The sequence below is a fragment of the Nannospalax galili genome, unplaced genomic scaffold (assembly GCF_000622305.1).
Source record: "Nannospalax galili isolate Female #2095 unplaced genomic scaffold, S.galili_v1.0 scaffold104, whole genome shotgun sequence".
Taxonomy (NCBI): Eukaryota; Metazoa; Chordata; class Mammalia; order Rodentia; family Spalacidae; genus Nannospalax; species Nannospalax galili.
Genome location: NW_008353596.1, coordinates 4,416,525 through 4,436,112, shown reverse-complemented (window position 1 = coordinate 4,436,112; position 19,588 = coordinate 4,416,525). Strand labels below are relative to the sequence as shown.

At 43.2% G+C, this 19,588-nt stretch overlaps 1 pseudogene; it reads right to left on the bottom strand.

The window, feature by feature from the left end:
* The window catches only part of LOC103748236, a 103,110-nt pseudogene extending 96,947 nt beyond the window's left edge, over positions 1 to 6,163 (bottom strand).
* Positions 6,164 to 19,588: the final 13,425 nt, after the last annotated feature.

Sequence of the window (19,588 nt, the reverse complement as noted above, 5' to 3'; positions counted from 1 at the left end):
TTACCTCTTCAGAGGGGGGAATGTTGGAGGGGAGGGAGTGGGCATGGATTTGATCAAAACACCTTATATACATGTATGAAATTCTTAATAAAGTTTTTGTAAAAATTAAAAAAAAAGAATCATTTCAAGATGTGTGCTTATAAAACAGAAAGTGGTGAGGGAAGATGTAAATTTCATCACAAACTAAGTTTACTCACTTGGCAGTAGAAGAAAACAGTCACAGGTATCTGAACACACTGCTCTTTCAAAGGCTCTACGGTGTATCTTTAACATAGTGAATGCAGTGCTTCTAAACACTATGGAATGTGTGCTTACAAAGTCGAATTTGGCAAAGCTAGAAGTAAGAGTTACCTTACACTAATGTATTTCCTTGAGTGTAAGAACAAAACAATCTTATACATCTGAGAGCTTTCCTTAGCCAAGGCCCAAAATAGGCCTCTTGTTATATAGCTGACATTGACTTAGGAATCTGTGGGGACTATGTTCTTACAGAACAGAAAGCTTTGGGGCTAGATGTAAGATTCAACACAAATTAAGTTCTCTCATTGAATGACAGAACATACTCACAGGCTTCTGAACAAATTTCTTTTTCAAAGACTCTAATATAGTAGTTTTCATATATTGAATACAATATTTAATATTACTAGGGAACATGTGCTTAGAAAAATATATCGATACTGGAAATCAGATTCATCTCATGCTAATATCTCATTGAGTGCAAGCAGAAAACACAATAAAAGCTCTAACTCATACATGCGCTTCCCTGGAAGACCAGAAGAGGGTGTTGGCTTCCCTGGAACTCAAGTTATGGATTGTTGTTAGCCACCACGTGGGTGCTGGGAACCGAACCTGGATCCTCTGAAGAGCAGCCAGTGCTCTTAACTGCTGAGCCATCTCTCCAGCCCTTAGTATCCTTTTTAAACACAGCACATGCAGCTTGTATAAACACTAAGGAACGTGGACTTTCAAAAGCAACTGTGGTGATGCTCAAAGATTCATCTCACACAAACACGTCTCACTGAGTGCCAGAAGAAGAGCCAACCCCCAATTTTTCTCTAGTCATGGCTTAAAATAAACCTCTTTTCATACAGTGAATATTGAGTTAAGAATCACTTTGGATCTGGGCTTTAAAAACAGCAAGATTTGAGGCTAGACCTAAGATTCATCACAATCTCAGTTCTTTCATTGAGTAATAGAGGAAACACTTTTCAGGCTTTTGAATATATTTCTTTTTTTCAAAAGCTCTAACATTTCTTTCACATGAGAACATACCATTTTTAAGCACTAGGGGATGTGTGCTTAGAATGTGGTGATTCTAGAAATAAGATTTACCTAACATGAACTTATCTTTCTGAGCATAGAAAGAAAGCATAATCTTTGCTTTCTGAGTGCCATCCTTAATTAAGGCCCAAACGAGCTCTCTCCACATAGTATTCTGAGATAAGGAGACTATAGAATGTGTCTCTATAAAACAAAGTTTTTAGGATAAAGGTAGCATTAATCACAAAGTAAGTTCTGTCAAGGAGTATAAGGAGAAAATACGTGAATAATTTGAGCACGCAATCTAAGTATACCATCTAGTTCACACACACATTCAAAATGAATGTCCAGTCACTCTCACACTTACATTCAAACTGTGTGTGCACTCACTCTCAAACTTACACTTAAACTGGGTGTGCTCATATTCACAAACACCAAACACACACACACACACACACACACACACACACACACACACTGAAAGTGCACTCACACTGGGTACACACTCATACATTCAAACTGAATATACACTCATTTTCAAAGTCATTCAAACTGGGTGTGATTCACACTCATAGTCAAACCAAGAGTTCATTCAATCTCAAATTTATTAGGCATGTTACTCTAAGTCTGAATGGAGTGAACACTCACACTGAAGTCATACACACACAGGCACACTCAAACTGAGGCTGAGGTCATACTCAAAGTGAGTGCATACTCACTATCACTTCAAACTGAGCGTGCACGCACTTAAACTCCTATTCACGCCTACCCTCAAACTCACTTTCATGCTCAAGCAGGGTCAAATTTACACATACAAGCACACTGAAACACACTCAAAAGGAGTTGTAGATCCTTTATCTGCAGGGTTGTTTCTTTACACAGCTGTAAGCCTGTCAACCTGCACCTCAACATTGCGATGACCAGGGAGTCCTGTCTGGAGAGGCTGTTTGATACCCAGCTGCAGCAAGTGGACACCTTGAGTCTTACTTAGGCTTAGGAGATTGTCTTCCCTAACCAAAGCTCTGGGTGTCAAATGCTGTCCACCTGGACCAAGGCCACCAGATTGGGGATTCACAGTGAGGCAGCCACATGCGTGTTTCTCACTTCTACTCGAAGCAGAGTATCATCTTTCTTTTGCAGCATCTTGTGAAGTTGATGCATGATGATGATCTGTATCTTCAGTGCCTTCTGATGACTGAACCAGACAGAGACATGAGTGCTAGTCACATGGGTTGGCAACACAAAAGCCAGACCAGAGCCACATCGACAGTGCTGCTGCCCTTCGGTGCTTGAACCAGACTTGCTTCATCCTTGATTCTCTCTCCTACCCATGCCAGTCAGCATCTGAGATGCTGGCTCTTCCTCCTCAAGCATGAGCACCCTACACAGTGACCTGTGCAAGCTACACTACACTTATGCGTAGACCATTTCACTGGCTACAATAACCATGGAACTGCTGAATTTGTCCTTTTAAAACAAAAGTCAAATTCTGTCTGTCCTTGGCTCAGAGCTCTTCAGTGGCTTCCATCTCACACGAATAAAATTGAAATTCTTTACTTAGCCCTATAAGGCCTCACCATTTGTTCCTGCTTCTCATTCATTCCTCAAAGACTTCATATCCTGTTTCATTTGCCTAGCACACCTTTTTGTACACAGACTTACTTAAACTCTTTCCAGTCTCTGTTGACTAAGGTGACAGAACTTCCCCTTCTGCTTTGCATGAAAGAAACAATCCACACTGTCCTCCCCACTCCTGGAGGCTTTCTGTGCCTTTGCCCTTCTGTCTTATGCTATCCAGCATTCGCTACCTCATGATGGATCTAACATTAATTGTGTTTTTGCTGTGTCCCCGCTCCCTTGCATGTGCAAGCTTCATGAAGGCAGGAGCTTGATTTAATTTGTCTTTACACCCCATCACCAGCCCTGTGTGGCACTGTGAATAGGCTTAAAAGCATAAGCTATCCAGAGGAATGAACAAAACAACAGAGGCTCAAGGAATGGCTGAGTGAGTGAAGGAATAGGTGAGCTTTCCCAGTGACTTATGATAAATGCTGTAAAGGCCTGGCTCAGAATCAAAGGATCTGGTTCAAGGTTTCTTCTTCACATCCAATTCTTCCAAAAGCCAACTTGCCTCTCTCACGCAGATTTCTTGCTCTTCAGCTCATTCCAAAAACTCTGGTAGTTGGAGCTGGTTCACAGACTTTGACCTGGCAGAGAGCCTGACTGATCAATGATAAAAGGTGCTCAGAGTGGCTCTGTGGTCCCCTCTGGGAAGCAGCCTTGTTAAGAGAAGATGAAAGAATCATCAGGGACGTTCCTGGGTTCAGACTTCAGATCTGCCTCCAATCCTGGCCATTTACCAGTCCAGCCCCACTTTCCTCTTGTGCAAAGTGGACTCAGTCTTGTCAGTGTAGGTGGGTTGTGGTGATGTTCAAGCAGTGAGGGTCTTTTGGGGGACGGCCTAGAACAGGCTGAAGTCCACAGAGCACTCAGCCTTCAGGGACACTTGTTAGACATTCAGTTCCCTTCTCCACTGATGGTCCCTGCTGCCCTGGCTGCCTTCATTCACTTTGTAAAGAATTGAGGCAGGAGAATGACTCCCTTGCTCATGATTATGGCACCAACTCTGGAACACCAAGGCAGGTGGCTCTCAGATCCCCAACTCTGAGCCCCAAACCATTCATCCACTGCCATCCACTGCCATCCACTGCCATTGTGATTCTGAAAAGGCTGCCTGCAATGTGGTTCCCTTGGTGAGCACTGGGGGTGGTGAAGAGAGCTGTTCTTGGAGTCTGAATTAGTTCAAAACTCTGTGCAACCTGTTGAGGCTGAAGTGATCATACAGACTGGCATTTATTAAGGCCTTTTCATGGGCCAGGCCCTTGACTGTGAATTACTTCATTTGATTTAGATTTTTTTAAAATTTTAAAAAGATTTATTTTATTCTCAATTATGTATATGTGTGTGTGTGTGTGTGTGTGTACCTGAATGTGAAAGCAGGTGCCTGTGGAGGCCAGAAGAGGTCATGGGATCCCCTGGAGCTGTAGTTGCAGGTTGGTTGTAAACTATCTGATGTGGGTGTGGAAAGTGAACTTGGGTTTTCTAGAAGAGCAGTACATGCTCTTAACCATGAAACCATCTCTCCTTCTCCAGTTCATTTGGTTTAATCTTAGCAGTCCCAAGGAGCAGGCATTACAAGGCTCATTTCATAGAGGGAGACACTGAGGTTCAGAGAAGAGGCAACTCCATGGCAAAAGTCACATATAGCCTTTAGATGGCAGAGCCTGGATTCAAATCCAGGGCTACCTAAATTCCAGTTTCCTACAGTATGCTGGGAGGCCTGTCCCCTGCAGCCTGGCCTGATGAGGGATGGAGACAGCAGTGATCTTCAGCTCAGGCACCTGAAGGCCTCAGGCAGGTCATCAACATAATCGAGGTATGCAGGTGGGCAGTGCGGGGGACTGCAGAGTGAATATACTACTGAAAATGAGCTCAGCTGGATCAGAATGTGAACACATCCTGGGCATCATTTTCAAGAGGGAATGGAAACCCAAATTTTCCTTGAGATTTCCTGACTTTTGAAGTTTCCCAGTTAAGTTTACAGGTAACTGTTTGGTCCTCGAGCCATCATTTGTGGTTCAGTTCCTACATCATTCAAGCATTAACAAGAGGCAATATTACTCAGCACTGATTCCCTTCCCTCCCTGCCTGCCCTCCTTCCCGTCCTCCCCATTCCTTCTCTTCCTCCCTCCCTCCACCTTTCTCTTCTTCCCTTCCTTTTCTATAATGAGTTGTGCCTCAACAAAATGAATTATATTGAAGTTCTTTTTCCCAGCATCTCAGAATGTGACAATGCTCGGGCAAAAGACCTTTAAAGAGGTGGCTAAATTAAAATGAATCTATTGAGGAGGACGTCCTAGTTGAACATGACTCGTGTCCTCAGGAGGGAAAGAAATTGGTCCACAGTGCTAGGAAGCAGGGCAGACATGTGAAGGCACAGGGAGGCCATCTGTAAGGACGGGGTCTCAGGAGGCCTGTAATGATGCCAGGCCTTCTACCCCAGCTGTGAGAACTTGTTTCTTGTTTCCAGACTCATTAGGCCTCTCCTTCCTTCCTTTCTTCTCTTCCACTTTCCTTCCCTCCTTCCCATATGGTCAAAATTGTCAAATTAAAGAAGAAAACAATGGTTTCAGGGTGAATTAGTGGCAGATCTGTCCGAGCCCACCTCCATACACTTCCCAAGATGGCCAAAGTAAGACATTTCGTTCAGCCAGAGTCCTCTCAAGATCATGGCATTACTTAGAAACAGTATTTAGAGGTGTCAGTGAGGTGGGTGGGTGGGTAGGGGGCACGATCAAACAGCACAAAGTGTTCTTTGTTCCCTAACCTGATTTCCAAGGCAAGCCGCAAGGAGGCTGTGATGGAAGCTGAGGAGACAGAAGAGAAAGAACATGAAGAAGAGGCTGGCAGGTGGATGGGGGGAATCCTGTGAGGTGCGCCTCCTACCCCCCAGATACCCTTTAAGATTCCACTCAGGTTCACAAACGCGTGAATGGGTTTCCTCACAGTCCTCACGAAAGCCAGGATGACCTGATGTAGGGAGGGCTGTCGGGTGGAACGAAAGGTAAGAAGGCCGAGCTTAGCTTCTTGTGCACAGATAACATAATCCAGCTGCACACTTTTGCAATCTTTTTCTCTTATTCTTGGAGATATTGAGGCTCTGAGCAGACTGGCGATCAGGCCAAGGTCTTGTGGCTAATGAACAGCGAGCAGGGATTAGAACTTAGGTTCACAGGCCCTGGCACACCGCCCTGGTACAGAAGCCATCTGCATTCTGCAAGCCCAGGGCCTGCAGAATCTCCAGCAACCTTGCACAGCTGGTAACAGAACAAAGGAGCAGCATGCTGCATGAGCGGAGCCGCCTGGCCACCAGGGGGCAGCCCGCGCACACGCCGGGTCTCCTCGGGCGCGGTGCATCTGCGTCCCGCCGGCTAACGCCAGAGCGAAGGAACCGCTCTTCATCTTTCAGGCATGGCGCTTTCGGCGGAGCCCGCCTTCTTCCTCCCACACTCAGATCTAAACATCATCCTCGGCCGTCGCCAGGCGCCTCGGCCTTAGCCTTATGCGCCCCAGTGTGGGTCTCGCACACTGCATCCAGCTGTGGTCGCATTTTCTTGTGTCAAGGTAACAAGCAAATGTAGATCTGAGCATGCCCATGACAGGACAGAGGGAGCTTGGAGAATGCCAGAGGCTCCCGGACTTCCTACAACTGGGAGAAAGGCCAGGGCGGGCATCTGATTCATTGCTGACAAGGGCTGGGAAGATCTGTTATGGACCCCCTTAACTTCTCCCATCATCACGTTCTGCCGCTGGACCAGAACCACATCACCTCTGCATCACTTCTTTGTTTCCAGCTTGTTCTTTGTTGATGAAGCCTATGTGGGTTCCCAGAGCCTGGAGCGCCCTCCCGCCTGCTGGTCCCGCTGGTCTGGAAAGCCTGGGCTTTCCTTCACACACCTACTCTGAGATTTGGTACCTGGTGACAGTACAGCTGGAAGCTCAGCCTAGGTGGGCTGTCTCTCAGGTGGCCTGCTTTAAACCTGATCCTACACTATCCACTATCCCCCTCGCAGAGAGATCCCTCCCCCTGCTGGGCTGGGTTCAGCTCTGCATGGGGCTTTCCTCCCGTCTGGAAGTCTCTGTGTGTCCTCCAAACTGTATAAATGTTGCCATGCCATGTCCTTTTCACAGAGATGTGGCCAAGATGCAGATCTGCGTGTGTGTGTGTGTGTGTGTGTGTGTGTGTGTGTGTGTGTGTGTGTGTTTCTGCTTTGACCTGGGAGGTCCCCAGAGTCCTGCTCTCATCCTGAAACCTGCTCCCTTTCCCATCCCTTCTACAGTCAGAAAGTGTGTAGTGTGCCCCTGTTTTGTCCTATAGCTCACCACCACATCTGCCTCTTAACTGGGCTAACTCCGTGTATTGTTCCAGTCAGCCCTTTACTGCTTCTAGATTTGCAAGCACAGATTCAATCATTACTGTTGACATTGCATGATTACAGGTGCACTTACACATATGCAGGTGATACACTCATACACAAAACATTTGGAAAAAAAGACACACATGAGCTAAACATGCACAGACTTTTTTCCTTGTTGTTTCCCACAAACAATGCAGCATAACTGCTATTTACATTGTATTATGGACCCTAAGTCACCAAGAGATGATTAAAAGTGTACAGAAGGTGTTTAGGTTCTATGCAAGTTGTCATTTTCTGTAAGGGGTATGAGCATCAGTGAACTCAGAGCTGAGTCTTGGCACTTCTTGGATTTCACAGAAGGGCTGAATTACTGTCTCACGTGTATTAGTGAGATTCTTGAGTTGCTATAACAAATACCAGAGCAAGGCACTCTGAAGGAGGAAACATTCATCTTGATTTCTGTTTTCAGAGGTCTCAGTCCATACTTACCTGCCTCTGTTGCTTCTGGAATTGTCCATAGTGAGGCAGAACCATGGTGGGAAACGTGGTGGAGCAAAGTGGCTCAGCTCATGACAGACAGGAAGTAAGGGGGACTTCCTCCAAGTAGACCCCACCTAGCACCATTAGATTTTGAACCCATTGAGGAGGGAGTCATCCATGGATTAGATCAATGTCCTCAGGATTCAATCATGCCCAGAAGTCTACAGTTGGTAACAAAGCCCCACGTGAGCATGTGGGGAGCATTTTGTGTTTAAATCATTATACTCTACGATGTTATTGCTGGTGTCTTGTCAATTCTGAGTTCCAAACAGTCAGGAATCATGGTAATTCAGCTCACTATTCTATTTCCCACTAATAGCACTTTGCCTAATACACAGTAGACATTCAATAAAATGTGTCAAATGAATAAATATTCATATAACCCTTGAGATATGCAACATTATTCCAACATTATTATTCCAAGGTTTCAGAGGGGAATGTGAGGCTCCGAAAGGAGGAATATTTTGATATAAAATAATCAATAAATGGCCTGAAATCATTGCAAATTTTTGGCATGTGCTAAATACATAAATAGATGGACGGGGGACCGGAGAGGTGGCTCAGAGGTTAAGAACACTGACTGCTCTTGCAGAGGACCCAGGTTCAATTCCCAGCACCCACACGGTGTCTAACAACCATCTGTAACTCCAGTTCCAGGGGATCCAATGCCCCCTTCTGACCTCCATGGGCATTGCATGACACAGGTGCACTTACACACATGCAGGCAATACACTCATACACATAAAATGAAAATAAATGAAATATTGTTAAGAACACTGACTGCTCTTGCAGAGGACCCAGGTTCAATTCCCAGCACCCACACGGTGTCTAACAACCATCTGTAACTCCAGTTCCAGGGGATCCAATGCCCCCTTCTGACCTCCATGGGCATTGCATGACACAGGTGCACTTACACACATGCAGGCAATACACTCATACATATAAAATGAAAATAAATGAAATATTAAAAAATAAATAGAATGGGTGAAAATGGTCAACTAGGAAAGCATGTCTCTCAGGAAGCTACCTGAGGACAAGGAAGATGCAAAGATGCATCTTTAGACAGCAGTAGTCCTTTGGCTGTTCGTTGTAAATCTGTGGTAAGCTAAGAACACAGTTGAAGTTTGACCAAGTAGAGATGCAGGCAAGGAGACTATTCAGTCTCCACACCCATCTTGCTGATGGGATACTGAAGATAATAATGAAAACTGCAAGCAAATAAAATGATCAGCAAGGCCAAGACACCCATGGGTGCAGTGGACTTGATTTGTTAGAGGAATGACTATACTGACCAATGGACCTGTATAGACAGAAGACTTGTCTTTGTACATTCAAGACCTTTTGTAAGTATGAATTACCTTGTTGGACGTTTGCAGCTGCAGGTGTTGAGTAGACTGCTAAGACTTTTAGCCTTTACGACAATGAAAGATAGATAACTGTCTTCAGAGGTTGAACCACCTGCCCGACCTCAGGCTCGGGGCTTTCAAATTCAGGGCTGTTTGCAATTGGTGATATCTGCTCTTGGCAACTGAAAGCAAGGTTTCTTTTCCCTATGCATTTTCCTGCCTGCAATGAGACTCCTGTTGCCTGCATTTTAAGAGTTTAGCCTTCCAGCCGTCCACAATTGTCTCCTGTGACTAACATTTGCTCTGAGCCTGTGGCAAATTCAGTTCAGGCTCCTGTCTTGTGGTTGTTCCCAGCTCTCAGGCTTCTAGGATAGCTCAGTTCCAAAGAGTAATTTCTCTCTCAAAAGGGCATACAACCCCTGCCTTCTGAGTTATGCAGAGTGGCAAAATGGAGCTGCTCTCACTGCGGACCTACCCCAGGAGAATCACTGTCTTTCCCAAACTTGCAACTGGTTTTGAGGATTATGAGGACTGTGGATTTATTCTGAGCATAGGGACTGCCAGTTCATTTTTAGCAGGGTCACCTGGCTTAACTTTGGGAGCTTTGTTCCCCACCCCCCCATACACCAGGGAGCTCTGCAGGTGGAGCTTGGCTTCTTTCTCTGCTTCTCCCTCTTTTTCTGTGCACACTGTAGATATTCCACCACTGCCTTTGTGAATTTCTGAAACTCTTTCTTTCTCTGGAATAGATCTGATGCTTTTTCTACTGCTCTTTCCTTGAGTTACACACAAGCAACTTGTAGTCTACCTACAAGTCTAACATCTAGTTACCGGGATGGATGTCTACTTGTCTTTTATTTTTTGAAAATTTATTTTCATTGTGTACATGTGTGTGTTCTTGCATGTATGCATGTATGCATGCATGCATGCATGGATGCATACGTGATGTGTGTGGAGGTCATAGGAAAATACTGTGGAGTTGGTTCTTCTTCCACCCTTATGTGAGATTGAACTCAGGTCACCAGGCTTGCATGGCAAGCACCTTTATCCACTGAGCTATCTTGCCTGCTCCGCTTGTCTTTTTTGATTAGTATGTCAGCAGAAGGGTCAAAGCTAGGCTGTTGGGGGTACTATGTTCAGAGGTTTTGTCTTAAAACTTTGCCTCCAGGGGCTGCATAGAGGAACAGAGTGTAACAAACACATTACTATGGTTTATCCCAAGGAAAGAACTATCCTCAGTGGATAATTGTTCAGAACAGATTTGGGATTTGGTAGACGAGCCAAAAAGATCAGAAAGGCAGCTTGGGAACTCACTGCTTTGTGAAAGAGTAAGGAATCATGGAAGATGATGGATTTATTTTTGATGCAGGAATATAATAATGGAAATGGCTGGAGAGAAGAGTCCTTCTGAGTCTCAGGGGCTGGTTCATCATTTTGGCTTAAAATATCTCAGTTTTTATATTGACAGTCTTATGCTCAAAGAAACCCTCCAGTCTTAGGCAGCCTGGAAGATTCATCACTCCACTACTGCATGAAAGAGAACAAAAGTTTCAGAGGAAACTAGGTCTTACACAGAGGGTTGTTATAGGTGGATACTGAGGTCTGGCAGGCATCTGCCAGAATTTTCAGGTTTTTATGTCCCAGAACAAGAAATTGGACAGAGTCATATGGACAATGGTAGGACCAGAGACTGTTTTAAAGAGAAAGAACATGTTAAGGAAGGTATTAGACCAGAGCTGAGGAAAGGTTAGGATTTAATAGTGCCTGTCAGCTTGAGACCTTTATCAATTGCTAGAATAGTACATACTTCTTTTTAAAAAATATTTTATTTATTATTTTTATTTTATGTGTATGAGTGTATTACCTGCATGTGTGTAAGTATACCTGTGTTGTGCAATGCCCACGGAGGTCAGAAAAGGGTGTTGGCTCTCCTGGAAGTGGAGTTAGGATGGTTGTTAGCTGCCATGAGGGAGCTGGGAATTAAACCCAGGTCTTCTTTAAGAGCAGCCAGTGCTCTTAACTGCTGAGCCAACTTTCCAGCCCAAATAATATATACTTCTTAAGATTTTTTTTTATTCATGAGAAGTTTATACATATATACAATGAAATATGATCATATCTACCCCCATTTCCCCCTCCAGCTTCTTCCATATTCCCTTCAATATGTTCTCTCAGTTTCAAGTCTTTCTTTTTAATTTTTGGGTAACCCACAAAGTCCAAATGTGCATGATGTTGGGTCATTCATTGGAACATGCAAGTCCTACCAGCGAGCATATCCTCATAAAAGAGTGATTCTCCTTTCTCCAGCAAATATCAACTGCCAATAGCTCCTCTTTAAGAGGCCTGCAGTTTATTATTATCTATACTGGAATTTTGGCTGATTTGATCATGTGCAGGTCTTGTGCAGGCAACCACAGCTGCTGCGATTCATGAGTGTGATGGCCATGTCATGTCCGGAAGACTGCATTTCACAACACTTCTCCCTGTCCTCTGACTCCTACATTCTTTCTGCCTCCTCTTCTTTGATGTTCTTGGAACCCTGGTGGTGGTGGTGGTGATGGTGGTGGTGGTGGTGATGATGGTGGTGATAGTGGTGGTGGTGGTGGTGATGGTGATGGTGGTGGTTGTGGTGGTGGTGGTAGTGATGGTGGTTGTGGTGGTGATGGTGTTGGTGTTGGTGTTGATGTTGGTGGTGATGGTGGTGGTAATGGTGGTGGTGCTGTTGGTGGTAGTGGTGGTGGTGTCAGTGGTGGTGATGGTGGCGATGGTGGTGTTGGTGTTGGTGGTGGTGGTAGTGTTGATGTTGGTGGTGATGGTGGTGGTGCTGTTGTTATTGGTGGTAGGGGTGGTGGTGTCAGTGGTGGTGATGGTGGTGATGGTAGTGTTGGTGTTGGTGGTGGTGGTGTTGCTGATGTTGGTGGTGATGGTGGTGGTAATGGTGGTGGTGCTGTTGTTATTGGTGGTAGGGGTGGTGGTGTCAGTGGTGGTGATGGTGGTGATGGTGGTAGTGGTGGTGGTGATGGTGGGGTTGATATAGGTGATCTATTTAGTGCTGGACACTCAGACTCTTATTTTCAACACTTTGACCAGTTACATATCTCTCTATTGACTGCTGGTCACTGTTGTTATGGAATTCAGGATCACTGGGAAAAGACCATGTGGACTCAAAAATTCCAAATCAACCACATTTATTTAACTGGCCAGTGACTGTACTCTCTGAGCCAATTTAGAGAATGCAGTCCTTGCTCAGAGGAAAGTAAAGCTTTTTTTAAAAAAAATTTATTTATTATTTTTATTTTATGTGTATGTGTGTATTGCCTGCATGTAGGTAAGTGCATCCATGTCATGCAATGCCCGCAAAGGTCAGAAGAGGCTGTTGGATCCCCTGGGACTGGAGTTATGGACAGTTGTTAGCTGCCATGTGGGTGCTGGGATTCAAACCCAGGTCTAGATAAGGTCCATATCCTAACCACATGGAACAAGATTTACTCAAAGACAAGCAGTCACATGTTTGTTCCTATAGGTGGGCAAGAAAGCAGTTACAGAAGCCAGATAAGCAGTCACAAAAACCAGATAAGTCTCAACTGGAGCCTCCCAGGATTATATGGGTGTGTTACTTTGATACAGACCATGCCTCTGGGGTCAGCTCTTCCTGGAACTGCTGGTCCCCAGCCAGTGTAGGGTCTGGGACCCTACCAAGATGGCGGTTTTTACACAAGATGGAGGAGCTCAGTGAAAGTAAGTTTGTCTGACTAGGGTTGGGAGCAGCCCAGGCCTTTGTGTATAAGCATAAATATTTAGAAGGCCCTTCGACAGCATGACCATTTAGCAAAACAACAATAGCGGGTTCCACCCTAAGGCCCATGACCTCCTCAGCCATGGACTTTTGACCAGGATTACAGTACCAGGAATGAAATTCGCTCTTGTGAAGCAGGCCTCAAATTCATTCAGAAAGCAGTTGGTTAAACCATAACAGTCATGCCACATTGCATATCTTGCCTGGCAGGTTGGTACTGTAGCACAGGGTTCAGTGCTGGGTAAGACCACTGATGTGTTTTCTTCCCCAGCAGTCTGCAGAGCATGTTCCAGTGCTACATAAACTGGTCAACAGGGAAGTTACATCCTGGTGGAAAGGGGTTCCCATTCTGGTTTCTTTTATATGCTAATTTAGACTAATTATTTGCCCTATTCTAGTGCTAAAACTCTCCCAGAGACCTGTAGTCTTGGAATTCTTTTGGGGGAACTGAAAGATGATAATCAGTCTTTTATAACTTCTTACATGCTGATGACAGGTGTAGTCCTGACTAAGAAGAACACAAAACAACTGCCAGTTGAGAGGAGGATTAAGAGTCTCTGTAGTAGAAGGCAGATATGGTGGTGCATGTCTTTAATCCCGGTGCTCAGGAGGCAGAAGCAGGCAGATCTTTGTGAGATGGCAGCTAGCCTGTCTACATAGTGAGTTCCAGGCCAGCTGGGGCTATAGGGAGACCCTGTCTTACCCCCAACCCCGAAGATGCTCTATAGTAGGAATTGGGTATTATAGTTTAGTTTGAAGCTACCATATTTTAGATGCTACAAAGATACAAGGAAATGAAAAAACACAAAGCCTGAAAAGAATAACATTATTTTGACTGATGGTCCCAGAAAAAGCAAGAGCCCAAGAAAGTTTTGACCATGATTGTCCCGTGAGGTCACCCTTGCGTAGCTTGCATTTAAGGGTGAGATCCCTTGGACTGGAGAAATACCATGTTGATGGTTATATATTGAGAAGGAAGGAGGAGGGGAATACAGAAGAACAATTTTTTAAAAAAGGAATCAAATGGTGAAATAAAGGGGAAAATAGTCTGATTTTGTAGTTATTAACAACAATGCCAAGAGAAAAATAATGAAGAAAATCAAAACAAGGAATGACTGCAATAGTTTATCTTTTTTTTCTAAAGAACTTAAGACATGCTTTTTAAAAATTTATTATTTTTATTCTATGTGTATGAGTGTATTGCCTACATGTACGTAAGCACATTTGTGTCATGCAATGCCTGTGGATCAGAGGAGGGCGTCGAATTCCTTTAAAACTGGAGTTAAGGGCTGTTGTCAGCCACCAAGTAGGTGCTAAGAATTGAACCTGGGTCTTCTTTAAGAGTAGTCAGTGCTCTTAACCACTGACCCATCTCTTCAGCCAGGGCACTCTTTTTTTTTTTTTTTTCCCAACTGTAAGAAGAGATTGCTTAACTCTTTTAGCAGTTTTCAGTGATAAACAGTCTTATCTTTAGGATGCTTTTAAGGCTATGGAGGTTCAGAAGATAAAGGTTTCATTCTAGAAAATAACTTTGAGGTTTTTCTTTTTGTTGTTTTGTTTTGCTGGAGGCAGCCCTTTTTCTACCCTGAAACAATACCAGCAAACATTAGAAGATATTTATATCCTTCACAAAGAAACATGGGTAAAACCTCATTGTGATTCTCGTTAGAATGTGCTGGTTAAGGAAAGGTGGTGGCTTAGTTTTATGTACCCATATTGCTACAGCTGCTAGAGATCATGAGCAGCCTATGTATCCATCTGGTACAGAGTCCAGCTTCAGAAGTAAGCTGTTGGAATGACCTCTAACTTTCAGGTGAGGACTCCAAATGGCCTTGTTATTGGCCCATATATGGGATAATTCATATTGGGCTGGGCAATATGAACACTCAATTGACAACCAACATTAACATGGTAATATATATATATATATATATATATATTTTTTTTTTTTTTGTCTTTTTGAAGCAGGGTCTCCCTGTAGCCCCAGCTGTCCTGGAACTCACTATGTAGATCCGGCTGGCCTTGAACTCACAGAGATCCGCCTGCCTCTGCCTCCTGAGTGCTGGGATTAAAGGCATGCGCCACCACACCCAGCAACATGGTAATATTAACAGAAAACAACTGCCTAGAGAAGGGTTTCCCTGAGTGAGACAGATAAGTGTAGGGAATAGTAAATGTATGTAGCAGTAGTAGAATGGGGCCGCTCTCTGTTGAGTTGTTCTAATCATGCACTTAGCAGCCTTGCTTTCTTACCTGCATATACTATGTGCACATTCACTCCTCTCTGAGCAATGCTCTTAGCAACCTGAGACCCATAGCTGAGTCAAGCTACACACACACACCACTCTCTAAGACAGGTTTCTCCTCCCCCAGCAGCAGCCAAACTTAAGACAGTTTCTATGAAAATATACCCCTGTACAAAAAACAGAAAGGCTGATCCAGACCAAACTAGTTAAGGGTGTATCATAGTGAGGAAAACTGTGTCCTTAAGTGAACTTTCAAAGAGTCTCCTATTTATCATCTTATATCTATGCATAATTGAACATACATATGATTAAACTCAGATGCACTATGGGAAGGCACATGTGCAGTTAAGAAAAATGATTAATGACCTAATCTATCAATCAAAATAGAGAACTGTCCCACTATACCCTGTAACAACCAAACCCTTCCTTCTCTTGAATCTCATAAAAGGAAGCCACAATCAGCAATCAGAGCCCTTGTGTACCCTCACTCAAGTGGCCTGCTGTCAATCTTGACATCCTATCCTTTTATTGCTTTTCTTCAAATAAACTTATCTCTCTCTTTTCACAAATCTGAGTGAGCACTTATTTTCAATTCTTTAGTTAAGCAGCCAAGAACCTGGGAACACTCAGCCTGACAAGTGGTAATATATTTGGTGGAGCCAGCCAGGAGGTGAGAAAATACATTCTTATGTCACTGCTACAAATGTCTCTCACTACTGTCTAGTTTTTTTTTTTTTTTTTTCATTCTGATGTCTGTGGCTGCAATGGCCAACTGAACGAATCAGTTTGGTTGAAAAGAGCCATCAGGCTACGGCCTCTCTGTCCTGTGTCTCTGCCAGCTAATCCACTGGTGACAAAAATGGCAATTAGGGAGAAAGAAAGGGAAAGCAACAGGTGCCTCTCCCAAGCTAAGGACAAAGGGAATTTACCCCTATCTAGTACCATTTCCGCCCTCCGGACCAGAACCAAGCTCCTGCAGCTGTTTGAGAGTTTTGTCTTTTGTTTTTCTCATCTCTTTCCCTTTCCCTTTAATGTCAAAGCATCAGAGAGTTGCTAAAAGCTCTTACATGTGATGGTAATGAAACCCTTTGGATGTTTGGTAAGAACTGTGGACCCTGAAAGGTCCCAAGATAAGATAAGTTTCTGTATTCCTTACGTTCAAAGGACTTCTTTGGATTCTTCGATGTACAACTTTGAAGTGTAAGCAAGAGATTTACTACATTCTTTGCATGTGTGGGGTCTCTCTACAGTAGGGCTGTATGATTTTGAATAGTGTCTGAACACAAACTAAGAGATTTATCACATTCTTTACGTTTACAATGTTTTCCCCAATAAGCATTGTATTATCTCTATCTAGGTCTGATATTTCAAGCATAGCTTTCTTGTGTTGATAACATCTGTATCTGGTAGAGTTTCTCCTTTTGATAATTCTTTTATACTGAATAGATTTTAAGTCCCTCATTAAAAATTTGGTTATGTTGATTACTTGTATATGGATTGTCTTAGGTGTGGTCATGTTGGTACATAAAGTCGTATGAGAATTGATCAAAGGTATTCTGACAGTTTTCGCATTTGTAATGATTCTTTGGAAAGTAAGTACTCATTTGAGGATAAGCAGGATTGAATCCACCCTTAGAGGCATTCTATGAGTCATTACCTTGATAAGTTCTCCGTTTAGAATAAGCTTTCTGTTAATTAACTAGGCTAGAGCTCTCAGTAAAGGCTCTTCTAATTCCATTATGTGTGTCAGGGTTTTCACAAATACATACACCACGATATCATTCAAGCCCAATTTTATTAATAAAAACTTTCCCATACTGATCTAAGTTGCAGAACTTGTTACAAAGTGGAATTAGATGTTAAAGGCGACGTAATGATCTTTGAGTATAATTTGTTGTGCTGAGTACGTTTAGAATGTTTTCCTTTACTTCAAAATTTCTTTTCTTCAGAAATAGTTGAAGGAAGTGGCAAAGCATGTATTTAGTCTCAGCACTTGGGAGGCAGAGGCAGGTGGATCTCTGTGAGTCTGAGGTCAGCCTGGTCTCTGTAGTGAATCCAGACCAACTGTGGCTACAGAAAGACCGGCTCAAAAAGACGAAAAAAAAAAAAAAAAAAAAGAAGAAATGTTAAGGAAAATCAGGAGATACCAGTAGCCAACGTCAGTCAAGGAGAGGGAGTTTACTCTTATGCCAGCAGGACTGACACACGGATCCTTCCACAAAGGACTTCCTTGTTCAAGTTTTTTTTTTTTTTTTTGGCATTTATACTCATAAATGAGGAGTACAAGCAAAAGGTAAACAGCATATACTTGGTAATTTACAGGTAACATATGGCTTCAAAGGTTACAGGAATGTGGCAGCTTTGGGACAAAGACTCCTATCCTGGGTAGCCGAGGGGGTGGGGAAGATTGCTATTCACCTTCCCCATGTCTAGCTCATATCTCCAGGCTTTTCCTGTTCCAAAGTTCTTAATTGCCAGCCATGACATTGCAAGAGCTTTTTAGCAACCATCTGATGTGTTTTTTAATTTCACTATAGGGCTTTTAAATTCCATATGAAAAGTTCTGCAAAAATTAAGTGTTTCTCTGTCTATGCTTTTTCCTCTGCTTGAATCATGCTTCCCCTTGTCTTCCTTGGTGAACAAGATGTTACTCTTCCAAAAACAGGAGGCTATGTCCCATTTTCTTTTATTTCATCCCCTGACTACAGAGTAAAAGTATTTGCTTATTCACTTATAATCGGATTCTGTACATTCTTTATTAAAGCTGTTTTTCACTGATTTGTTCCTTAGAGGCTGTACTAAATATTTCTCTCTTTTGAAGACAGGTCTTCTACCTACTCAGCCTCATCTATAAGAACAAGCCCCCTAGCACTGTGGGATATAAGACAATACTTGGCTTCTGCATGTACAAAATGACATCCTAGTACCAATAAGAAAACTGTGACTTGAAGTCTCCAGAGAAGAAGCCATGGCTGTTTTAAGGCTTCTATAAGACTGGCTGATGGATAGAACTTTTGTCATTGTGAACAGCTAAAATGTTGCAGGTTGGGAGCCAGTTTTGTGTGATCTTGAGTGATCTTTGGCCTTTAAAATAGCCATTTATGGAACTGGAGAGATGGCTCAGTGGTTAAGAACACTGGCTCCTCTTCCAGAGGACCTAGGTTCGATTCTCACCACCCACATGGTGGCTAACAACTATCCATAACTCCAGTTCAAGGGAATCTGACACCTTTTTCTGACCTCTGTGGGCATTGCATGATAAGAGTATACATGCAGGCAATACACTCATACACGTAAAATAAAAATAATAAAATATTTAAAAAGATAAAATAGCCATTTGTTGTCTACCTCTATATATGACCTAAAATTCTTGTGACAATTAGGTAAAACTTTTTATGTTGACAAATATGTAAAGCTTCAACAGAATATTAAAAATATTCTTCAGGGACTAGAATACTAGATACTGCCAGCCCTCTTCCTTTAAGGGGTCCTATCTTCTTACCAAGTCTCTTTCTCACTCTAAATAAGCTTATACAATTGATCTCTTCCAGAATCCAACAAGTTCAATTATAAATAATCCTCCGCCAATTGCTGCCACTAGAATAAACAAAGGAGACCAGACGGTGATCCTGCTCTACTCTGGACCAGCGGGCTGAAAAATTTCATGGATGCTCGCCAGATATATAACAGATGCAGGGACAGAATAGAAACGATTATTTCTGCCCTACTCAGCTCCATGCCTCTATTCAGCTTGAAGCTGTTCTTTTGGAAAAAAAAAATTATGATTTTTATTTTGTATGTGTATGAGTGCATTGCCTGCATGTATATAAGTGCACCCATGTTGTGCAATGCCCACAGAGGACAGAAGAGGATGTTGGATTTGCTGGAACTGAAATTATAGATGATTGTTAGCCATCAGGTGGGTGCTGGGAATCAAACCCAAGTCCTCTGGAAGGGTGGCTTGTGGTCTTAACCACTGAGCCATCTCTCTAGCCCCAGCTTAAAGCAGTTCCAAGAAGACTGACCTTTTGCCTTCAGTTTCCCTAATGGATTAGGAAAGGTATCTCAGGGAGAATTCGAGGCCAGCAAGTATGGGGAATGGTTCAGTAGCCTGGGTCTGTTCTTGGTTTGAGTTATATGTACTCCCTTTTAAAAAAATATTTTATTTATTATTTTTATGTGTATGTGTGTATTGCCTGTATGTAGGTAAGTGCACCCATGTCATATAATGCCTGTGTAGGACAGAAGAGGCTGTCGGATCCCCTGGAATTGGAGTTATGGACAGTTGTTAGCTGTCATGTGGGTGCTGGGATTAGAACCTGGGTCTTCTGCAAAACAGCCAGTGTTCTTCTCCAGCCCCATATGTACACCCTTTCTAACAATGCATTTGGAAGCCTAGTTCCTTTATCTGCATTTACTATG